At 25.5% G+C, this 12127-nt stretch overlaps 1 protein-coding gene across 2 annotated transcripts in view; it reads right to left on the bottom strand.

Moving 5' to 3' along the window:
* LOC105364489 (acyl-CoA Delta(11) desaturase) overlaps window positions 1-11214 on the bottom strand; it is a 15871-nt gene extending 4657 nt beyond the window's left edge. The window contains exon 1 of one of the 2 annotated variants that reach the window (XR_912952.1): window positions 10830-11214. The gene's annotated coding sequence lies outside the window, so the exon portion shown is untranslated. Of the gene's footprint in view, window positions 1-178; window positions 569-10829 lie in introns of those variants that run through there. The other variant, XM_011502416.1, reaches the window with a different exon arrangement.
* Window positions 11215-12127: the final 913 nt, after the last annotated feature.

Raw genomic sequence — 12127 nt, 5'->3', positions numbered from 1 at the left:
AGAGAGAGAGAGAGAGAGAGAGAGAGAGAGAGAGAGATTAATATAAATAAGAGTAGAGATTATTATAGTAGCATTGATGTATTATTGTCATTTAAGAAAAGAAAATAAATAATATGAAATGATTGAATGTAAATTAATTCAATTGATTGGTTTATATTAAAACTAGTCAGAAAACTACCTGAAGATCCGTTCCCTAATGAGTCTACATGATGATACAAACACGCAGTTATTTAAAAAATCAATTCTTTAGTTGTGAATGGCTAACTATTATGCTTATGCTCAAAGCTATTATGCAGTTTTTGACAAAGTGCCAGTTATCAGCTGTGGCTTGTGAATAGTGACTTGACTGGCACAGTATGCTGTAGAGTAATGTGAGCACTAGCGCCACGGTAACTATCTTGGAATTTTTCAACCCACAACAAATTAGTTATAATACATGGTAATAAAAGTAGTATATTAACAGTGTTGGGAATGTTGTTAATAATTGTACTTAGGCAATTTTATTTTATTTGAATTTGACACGAAGTATTCAATTTATGACAAATATCTTTTAACGCTTCTCAGTACGTTCAAATATCTGAAAAAATTGCATATCGATAATAAAAAATTAAAACAAGCCATTTAAGTACTAACGGATATTAGCATTTATGGACTTTCATCAACTATTTTTTATATTAATCTCATACGGCCATATTATATCATGCGAATTAATAAATATAGTTGGATTCAATTAAAAATAAATAAAATAAAAAGAAGACAACCATTATGCGGTAATTATTAAAATAGTAAAAGTAAAATAAATATATCGGATCTGGATAAAAAACAGACCGAATATCGCATAAATTTTCAATCTGTCATTTGAAAATAGTGTAATTACCTATGTTTAAATATAAATTTAAAATTAATTGAGAATAACTGCATGTGTAAATACAATATAAAATTTCTATGGTAAAATAAATAACGATGTATATAATGCACTGTAGATACAGTACAATTTCCATACAGACAACTATACCATTCCGTTCTATCTTTATATAACAATTCTATGTTTAATATGTACTTACACTAAAGAATATTATAAGTAACTTATAATAAGTAAAATTCAAATTACATAATATTTATTTTATTCAATTATTTCAATCAATAAATTACGTTGTATGCAAAAACTGTTTCAATTAAGTATTAATTATTTAATAAAAAAATATAATAACAATCAATATTATATATAAATTAAGTTTATTTTTAAAAAGTCTCTCTAATATCAAAATATCAAATAACTTAGGAAATAAAAACAGAAATTACATACACGTACGCACGCACAGACAGGCACAAGAAAATATTCATGACGCAATTGTAACATAAAGCAACTGTGTTAATCAATTTATAATAAATGAAATACATATTTCATTAATATTATATGTTTATATATATATATATATATATATATATATATATAAGTCTTCAAAAAATTGGTAATAGTATTCTCATTACATAATCATATAATTTAAATTTAACAATTAGATATAGATATTAAATAATTTTATTAAAAATAAGGTTATAAAGATTATATTAAATATATAATAAAATATGTAATAAAATTGAGAGAAATGTTCGATAAACAACTACATTATATTTGTTAAAAATAAATAATAACAATTGCAATTTACATTTATTTACATAAATGATACACATTCTATAAAGCACAAATTTCTTTAAAAGAAAATTCATCTTTACCGAATGTTTGAGTTGTTGCTGAGCTTGAATTTTTGCATATGAAATGTGATTTAATGTTAAATTGATCAAATTAACGAAATTAATTAAGTAATTATATTTGAACATTTTCTTAAATCTAATTAATATTTTTTAGCGATTAGGATTCGTTCATAAAATAAAATATCATATTTATAAAATATTTATATGATAAAATAAAAATAAAATATGATAAAAAAAAACAAATTATGGGTACATGTTCTGTCAAGATTCATAGCAATAAATTTTTTTATTGCAATTATCACTTAGCAGTTTAATGTTTTCAACAGTATTTTAATTTTATGAATTAATTTTATATTAATTGTGAAAATTAAAAATTAATAAGATTAAATTTTTTTATAAAGTTATGAAAACATGAATCTTTTAAAATTGCAACATAATATTAATGACATAATTAATTAAATATATTTTACTTTATATTAAATAGTAATTTAAAACTTTATGCATAATTTGCACTTTCCATTTCAATTATTACAAAAGTAAAGATAATTTGTTACTAATATAATAATTTACCATAGAAATCAATCACCAATAATTTATTATATAAAAATAAAATTAAAAATAAAATAGAAAAATTAGAAAATATAAAATGTAAAAATTTAGTCCAGGCTTAGTTGTAAATTATCATTGCTTGAATAATGTATTTTATATATTGAAATTCTTCGTATTCAATATAAATGAATAAAAGTAAATATATAAAAAAATGTTATAAATTTAATTATCTTACATGATTGAAATAAATGTCTGTTAAAACTCTTAATTAGATCATATATCTGAATTCTAGATTTCAAAGGACTTTTAGTCATAAACGATCTAGGTTTTTGTTATTAAAATATTTAATAACTATTTCGTAATGTAATTTGAAGTCAAATCATTTGTAGATATATAAATCAACAACATAGAAGATTATTGAGAAAATTCTATAATAATTGTTTTATGAAAAAGTATTTAAGAAAATATTCATGACGCAATTGTAACATAAATTATAGAAATTATAGAATAATAATGAGCATAACATTTATATATACATAAATCAATTAATTTTTGTTAACTTTACTTGTTTTATACGTAATTTATTATTTTTAGTCGAAAATTGTCGGTAACCCGATGTAAAATTAACGTTGAATTTTCATTTTTATTCTTTGCTTTTATATAGAACCAGACATGAGTGGAGAAAAATAAAATATTGCATTACAAAGAACAAATATACAAAAAACTGATTAACATCTTGCAATATAATAATATTGATATATATACTAAGAGATATAATATTTCTATTAAGGTAAATTAGAAATTTTATTTTATTTTGTAAATCAAATGTTACCTTTTATTGTAAAACATAATATATTTTCATATTTATTCATATGCTGAAAAACTTTTACCATTACCGTATAAATGATTTTAATAAATAATATTCCTAACGTTCATATTCTTTCCTTAAATGCTAAGAAAACATTTTTTTCAGACAAATAAATTATAATTTATCAAATATGTCCCACTAAGGGATTTTCTTAAATATACAATTAATTATTCCGAGTCACCTATTTCTTTGAATTTGATTATTTTATTTATGTGATTTCTATAAGTTTTACATGGTAAAATAAATCAGATTTAATATGTTTATTTATTTTTTAGTAACTTAAATTTTGTATGTAAAACATCCTATGTAATAACTAGATTATTGAATAATAAATATTTTTGTTAGTATATATTAAGACGAAAGTAAAAATGATATGCTCGATTAATTTTTATTAAGTATTTGCATTTTTAATTAATCTATTTGTCAATTTATAATTATTACACATTCTAAAATTTAAGAAAATGTTATTTTCTTCAGCAATCAAGGATTATATTTTAAAATTGCTTTTTAACTTTATTTCATTATTTACTATCGAGTTATATTTAAAATTTATCCACTTATTATGATACAAATATTTAGTTTAAACTGTATTGGAATTATTCCAAACTATAAATCAATACATAAGAAATATTTCCCTCTTAACATCTTAATGGCGTTAAAAAATAAAACATAATTTTATAAAATGAATTTTAAAAATATGTACACTAATTTATTTTATTTATTTTTATTTTACTTGATAAAATATAGATAGTAATAATTTTTTTCATAAATACAAATGAATAATATTAAATTTTTTATGATTTAGAATAATTTAATTAATATCATCATGTAATCTTTTAATTTAATTTAAAGTAAACATTCTTTTTATATAAAAAATAATAAATTATCAATTCTAATAAATGACTTCATTGAATAACTGGAATTCTTTTTAATGTGTTATTAATATCGTAATGAAATATTTATTGATTGTTTATTTTTTAATACTTCAATGTAGACATTTATAAATTAGTTGAAATATAAAAAGTTAAATAATAACCTTTGAATATAAAATTAAGAGTAAATAGTTTTCTACGCCCACATACTTAATGGAAGGTTGATACACTACATTATACTTTTTTGTTTTTTGTTTTTGTAAATAGGCAAATATTTTTAAATAATTGATTCAATTTGTTGGCCTGTAATTTCTCATTAAAATTTCATATTAAATTTTATTAAAATAAATAATATTAAAATATATAAGAACAATAATACAAAGAAAAACAACAGGTTAAAAATTAAAATATATTGTAGCAGATGTTTTCTTAGACATTTTTAAAACTAGGTTTAGAACGAAAAATATACTTTTTCGAATGAAATATGTTTAATGATGACTACGAAGATGACTGAAAACTTTTCCTGACAATTTAAAATTAAAACTTTTTTTATTTAAAATAGTTTTAATCGTTAATGTGCATTTTTGCCTACACTATTACTTTAGCAGTACAGAGGACAATTTCTGCAAATATATATTATAAAAAAAAAAACAATGTAAATCAGCTTTGCGATTCTATTTTAACCGACCATTATTAACATAAAAATCTTCTTATTATTTTATTCTTTTTACAAAATGCTCATGTAAATTGAATTCACTCCTCTTTATTACTTCATTATACAAGCACTCATCAACAATTTTTAAAATGTGCATTTGTTTGCATGAATTATTATACAATGTGATTAATTTTATGAAACATTTAGGCAAGAAGCCTACCACATGCATAAACAAGTGGCGTAGTGTGTAAAAGGAAAAAAAAAGTGAATAAGGCACAATAGGTAATATCGATATAAAACAATGCATTGACATACCTATATTATGGTTATAAAATAAAATAAATATAGAAGTATGCGAGGCAAAATAAAGGAGTCGAGAAGCGCGAATTAGTATCACGCGCTCCGGGAGCTCAAACCACCGCGCTACAATTGAGCGTCATGATCGGTAAGTCTTTGTCAGCCGAGATGGTTCCAACCAATTGCAAAGCACCTTCCAACTCGCGCCACCTCAAATCATTGAGAAGGGGAAATACAGCCGTTATACTTGTATCTACGGGTATTTTTTGCGTAGAATAATGTGCTGCCCATAAGAAGTGGAGAAAAAAATTTGTTCTATAAATTACTGTTCACCCATAATTATAAAATCGAATTTATTGCAATTTGGCCAAGCATTAAACTATGTCGACCGATCATATTAACAAAATACTGCATTATTAAAGCTACAGAATACAAAAGGAAATATATAAGAATAAAAAAAAGAAAAGCATTTTTCTAACGAGCCCCGTTTTTTCTCACTCATTATTAAATATTTTTAATATTGACTTATATTTTTACTAATAATTACAATGATGTTGCATATAAATAATATATATATATATATATATATATATATATATATAAATAGTTTTTCGTAATACAGCAAATACTTGAAATAGCAATAGTTCAGTTTTGTAGTCGTTAGATTATTGAAATAATTATATAATTAATAAAGATAATAATATTGTTAATTCGTTTGGTGTGTTAATAATGTCGAATTTTATTATATTCTATTTAGCAAATCCTATACGTAATGTCTATTATCTTTGGCTATATTTTTCTCTTTTGTACTATATCTGCAGAATTGTGCATTAAAGTAGATTATTCTAAAAATTTGTGTAAACTTTGGTTAAAAATCCTACTGCTACTTCTTTTGCATTTTCGCAGCCAAATTAATATATTTTGTAAAATAATTATAGTATATTCGTACAAAGCAACTTTGAACTTCAAACAAAGTATTAATGTTTTGGAAGTATTACCGTCTGAACTGTGATGCTAGCATAAAATTAAAATGCAGTTTGAATTTAAAGTTTCTTTGTAGATATTTAATGCTTTGTTTAATGTATGATTTCAGACTGATTATCCGATGACTATTTTCTTTTTGTATAAATTGAAATTGTTTTACCTACATTGTTTAATCGTACGAAATAACGAATCAAATTTAATCGGAATATGATTTATAATAATTTAATGCGTCTGTGTCTACGTGTGTAAAATAATTAATTTTCTCGCGAATGTGCGCATTAAATTTAAAAATATAGCTAGAAATGTTGGATACGACTGATTTTGTCAGCAAACCTCAGCATTTTGTGAACTTTAGCGACGGAGATTAAGTAACTGGTATAATTTATGCAATAATTACACATTGGGTTAGACTTTGATCATTCGAATCAGTCGTTGGTTTCGTGTCCAAGTCAGATAATAATTCGATTACACTCACCGAACGTACATTTGTTCTCTCTTGCCGTTTCTTTACTTTGGAACGTCATTGGTTGGTCGACAGGACGACGAAAGAAGAGGAAGGAATATCTATAGGTACGATGATGCGCGCGTGGCCAGTTTTTGTTAGCAAAAGCGAAATAGCAATACGGAGGTCTTATAAGGATGACGTCAACTAACGTAATTTGCCTCCGAAAGTAGTATCCCTTCAATACATTTTGCAGATTCCCATCAACGCGTTACGTTAATTTACTTATACATGCAGTGGCAATTGCACCGCAGCACGTGCACATACATACATTTATTTGAGTTGATTCACATACTTCCTGATTGTCTAATCATAGCTCTTGTAATAGACGATTGCAATTATATTCTTTGCAACTATATATTATATATATATATATATATATATATATATATATATATATATATATATATATCAAATTTTGATGTAACAGTAATAAATGAAATATCTAACTTTCTCTTTAGATTTTTTCGTCATACACATAGAATGACTTATTTCTCTAATACATATTAATTATTTATTATCTTTTCTTTCCTGATTTATGTTTTCATATTTATCTGTACAATAATTTTCTACAAAAAGTATATAAACCAAAGTTATTAATAATAATATTATATTAATAAAATAATTTCTTTTTCATTTTAAATATAATTCTTCCAAAAAAATCAATTAACTCTAATTTAATGTATCATTAAATTGTATTTAATTTGCAATTTAAAATTTTGTTTCTTCATTGTGTCATTGTGTTAAATTATAACTTTTGATTATAATAATTGGAACAAATATTCCGTATTGCATTATCTATCGTTAAGATATAAATATTCATAATTAAATATTATATTTCGTAGTTACGCTAGTCTATTTGTTTCTTTATTAAATTTAGCTTAGAAAAATTATATATAATTTATATAGTAATTAATTATTTCGGTATAAAAACTTCATTATTAAATGATACTAATGAAAAGTTAAAAAAAAAATCAATATAAACGCAAAAAAATTGAACACACCAAATAATATTGCGAATATAATTCACTTTTTATTGTGAAAATAGATCTACGATTTTTGTTTTCGAAAATAATTAAAATGCAAAAATTTCATAAAATATCTGCATTTTCGTAATATAATATTTAAGATTCATTCTTGTACGCAATTTTTCATTCATACTAGGAGAATGTAAATGCATAAAATTCATCGTTTAACCTTAATTATTCCGTTTATAATAGAAAATCTATTTTTCCATTATTATATATCTAGATTTTTCGCATAATAATTATTGAGTAATAAAAGCAGACGTTTCCGAATTAATATTAAATTTAAGTAAATTGTGTAAATATATGATTTTATATAATTCATCGTTGAAATAAATATTATATTTAAGTTATGTAACATTTTAAATGTATTGCTTTCATAAATTTCCGATAAAATTTTAAAATCGTATTATTTAAAAATAACGTTAAAACTTGTTTAATGCCGAAAATGAATAATTTATAAAATTAAAGTGCTTTGTGAATGTATTTTGAATTAACACTTAAATAAATAATTAACATTTTAGTAATAAATTTAAATAAGCAATTGAACTTGAAGTTTATATTTCAACGAACAGTTTAAATTAAAATAGAATTAAGACTTCAAATATAGTATTCAGAATACCGAATGAGGTTTGTTTTTAAATAAGTTGATTTTATAAAGCAATGCCGAATTTATTATTATTGTATATATTATTTAAATTTAGGTATAATATTTTAATTTATATTTTTAAAGTAAAATTTTGAAATATATCGATGTATTGTTCTTCTCAAGGAAATATATTACAAAAATTGGAAAAAATCATTAGCAACTGTGAGGCTGGAGAAACTTTATTATTAAATGTAAGAATTTATAAACAACTAAATAAAGTAAGATAGTTTTTTATATACTTAAATTACATAGTATTTGCGATACATAAATGCTTAATTATACTTTACTATTAATAATTAATGATTATGTCTATTTTTTATGATATTTTTAAATTTTAATGATTGACGTATACAAGAAATGTGTTGATAAGATTAGTATAATGAAAATTTGTTTTATTATTATAAAGTACTATTATTTTCATTTTATTTTAAATATACATAATGTCAAATTTCTTATTAATATTATATACATAATAAAGAGATATTAGAAAAAATTATTGTTTCTCTTTAAAATTTCTATTTAAAATAGTCCGTTAAAGAATTTATAATTATACTTTAGTGGAATATTATACTTTACTAGAATATATAATTTATAATAATACACTTATAAATTTACTATGATGATATAAAAATAATAACATAATAAAACTTTTGTTTAAATTAAGGATTTAATTAGTATATACAAAGTTATATATGTAAATTTCTTGCTATCACAACAACAACAACAACAGCAGCAGCAGCAGCAACAACAACAACAACAACAACAACAACAACAACAACAACAATAAGAACAACAGCAACAACAACAATAATAATAATATTTCACGTTTAATGAGTTTTTTTAAAGATTAAATTTAAATTTAATATAATTTTAAAATGTGCATTATAATAGAAGAATTATGTGTACTTAAAGCAAATTAATAATTCAAATATTCATAATATGCACGAGATAATATTGTCTATTTTATTGAATTACTTAATCTAGACTTATTTTTACATTATTCACGATTGAGAGATAATATTTATATTATATTTTAAAATTACTTATTGTTGTCAAGACACAAATTTTACAAGTATATCATTCTGATTTCCATAGTTTTCCCTAATCCGTCAACTACTATATTTGTATTAAATTAAATCGACATTTCTTCAAACATGTGTCGATAAGAATTAATTAATAAATGTTTCGCTAATTTTTAAAAAATATTATTATAATTTTTGACTAAATTTATTCATTAACTGTAATAAAAAAAAAAGAAGAAAGGAAAAAAAAACAATTAAGATAAAATTGGTATAAGTGACAAAAAAATATGATAAGATTTGTACATAAATATTTACTATTTTTAAAACACTGAGTTATAAAAAATTAGTGTGAAACAAATGCAATTAACTGTAATATAAATATTTCTTAATAATTACAAATTATCAAGACGTAGTAAAAACTGATAAAATGTGAGCAAATACAAATGTTGTACGAATAATAAATAAACAAAGTGAAAATAATGTTATCATTATAAAGCCGGTTCAACGTGTTTTAATATTACTTGCGCGATAAATTATTTTTTATATAATTTTAATTATGTACAATAATAAAAAAAAATTTACAATATCTTTAACATGTATATGCAATTATAGAAGATTGCAAAATAAAAATTTTGTCTTTTCACTGGATCTTTTCTATTTATCGACGATATTGATAATGCAAAGGTAGTGGAATATTGTTCATTCGTTCGTTAATGATTAATAATAAATAATGTTTTTTATTATCCTGGATGAAGCAATATCTTTTAACATTCTTAATTTATGACACATTAACATCATTATAGGAGAGAGAGAGAGAGAGAGAGAGAGAGAGAGAAAGAGAGAAAGAATAATAAATAAGAAAAGCAATTTAATTAAATAATGCGTATTAAAATATTAATTTATTGGCAATAAGACGTATAAGTATACGAAATTCGAGCTCAACAGGTGTTCTATCGGATAATGATAAGATTTATAAAGTTTCAAATATTTATATTGGAATATAAAAAACATATTAATGATAATAATAATAATAATAATAATAATAATAATAATAATAATAATAAAAATAAATCCTATTATTTAATTGATTAGCAGGAGCTAATCGAGGTATTGGATATATTAAAAATAAGTAGTTCATAGGTTTTCCTATTGAACAAGAGGAATGAGTAGAATTGAATCGTAGATCATTTTTGGCCAAATGCTAATCGGAATCTTTGCAAAAGAATGGACAAAACAACAACAGCAAAAGTAAAATAAAAAAAAACGAAAAAAAATAAACATAATATATAAAAAAGATGACGGAGAATGTATAATAAACAGGAAGTTCGCACAGGGAGTTGGGAATCGTTTTGGCTGGCTAATTTCCTTAATTGAATTTTCCCTGGGTACGTAGAGAGAGAGAGAGAGAGAGAGAGCGAGGGGGAGAGAGCGAGAGAGTGCGTGTGAGGAGAAGGGGAAGAGAGAGAGAGAGAGAGAGAGAGAGAGAGTGCGTAAGTGAGTTAGCGAGCGTGCGATCGAGTGAGGGGCTGAGGGGCGGGGGCGGAAGAGAGTCTAGTAATGGTTGGCAAAATTGATATAAATTTATGTAACGAAACGCTTTAATAGCCGGGTGACGAGCTTATCAACGACGAGGATAATACAAGACACGAGGGATGAATGAGGATGGAGATCGAATAAAGCAGGGGACACTTACCTTGTGCAAGAAGCCGTCGTCCGGTCTCGCTGCTTGTTAAACGACGATACTAGCGACTGTCAACCTTTCCTCGCCTATTACCGGAAAAAAAAAGTGGAATAAAGAGCCGACTGTAGGACAGGCAATAGTCGAGCTACCGCCACCAACAGTGCCAGTCAAGCCGAGCACGTCGTAACACTGAACTGCAGCAAGTGACAGGTAAGCGAGAAGAGCGAGTACTGGGGCGCCGGTAGCACGCGGCCGACAGTTAAATATGATTGGCTTGCGAGTGGCCGCTGCTCGCTCGCGCTTGTCGTTGTTGCGTCCCTAGACCGAGCCCCGGGGCTGTAAGCCTAATAGGCGGCTGCGAGCGCGCAGGGATATCGACGTCGAGGACCACGACGAGAAACCACCACCAGTCCGCGAGTCTAACTAGTGTCGCTACGGGAGCGCCTCTCGCGGACGAGCCGTGGAGACCTCTCCTCTCGCGCCCGTGTCATCGTCGTCGGCGCGCGCGCGCCTGTGCGGGAGCGCCGAAGAAGGATAAAGTTTCGAAGGGGAAACGTCGTGCGCATGATGAGGCAGGAGCAGCGACTGCGGCCTCTCTACCTAACGCAGCCAATACAATTGCTAAGTTTTTTTATTGCATTTCACGTGGGTCGTCCGATGCACGCGCACCGTGCGTGCAAAGACTTGGCCGAGAGCGTCTCGCGCATATTCCCTTGACGAAGGTCGATGGTCGATCGATGCTTTCGGGATTCCGATAATGCCGAATGTGTATTTAAGGGAGGAAAGTGAGAAGAACGGAATTAACATAACATTCCAGACGGCTCTCAAGGGCTTCTTACGTAGCTTAACTAAACACGCGCTTTTGGCAATTGATAATTAACACTCGGGTTTCCTTCCAAATCCTAATGCAATTTTTTTATCCATTTAACGCGAACAGTTAGTTAAACGCTCATCCTTCTAGTCTTTTTGTTATTACGAGTACAACAATAGGATGACATTCTTCCACCACATTTTTTTTTTCTTAAACCGTATATTTGGATATTAAATAATTTTCCAATGTATTCACTAGTCTAAATATCATTCAATTTTTCATGCACAATGTCGATCGATGTATTTTTTCCTTAAATATAATTGAATTAAATTTTCAAACGATGAAACAACTCGCTTTATAATACATAATTATATTTCAATTCCAAAATTCAATTTGTTGTAATAGTTATTATTGTTGTTATAATTTATTTTTAATAGTTTATATGTTTAATACTATTATTATTATTATATTTACATTTGGAATATTTAATATGTTCCAT

The sequence above is a fragment of the Ceratosolen solmsi genome, unplaced genomic scaffold (assembly GCF_000503995.2).
Source record: "Ceratosolen solmsi marchali unplaced genomic scaffold, CerSol_1.0 scaffold39, whole genome shotgun sequence".
In the NCBI taxonomy this organism is placed as follows: Eukaryota; Metazoa; Arthropoda; class Insecta; order Hymenoptera; family Agaonidae; genus Ceratosolen; species Ceratosolen solmsi.
The sequence above is the reverse complement of the archived record's forward strand: the minus strand, read 5'-3'. Positions and strand labels throughout refer to the sequence as shown.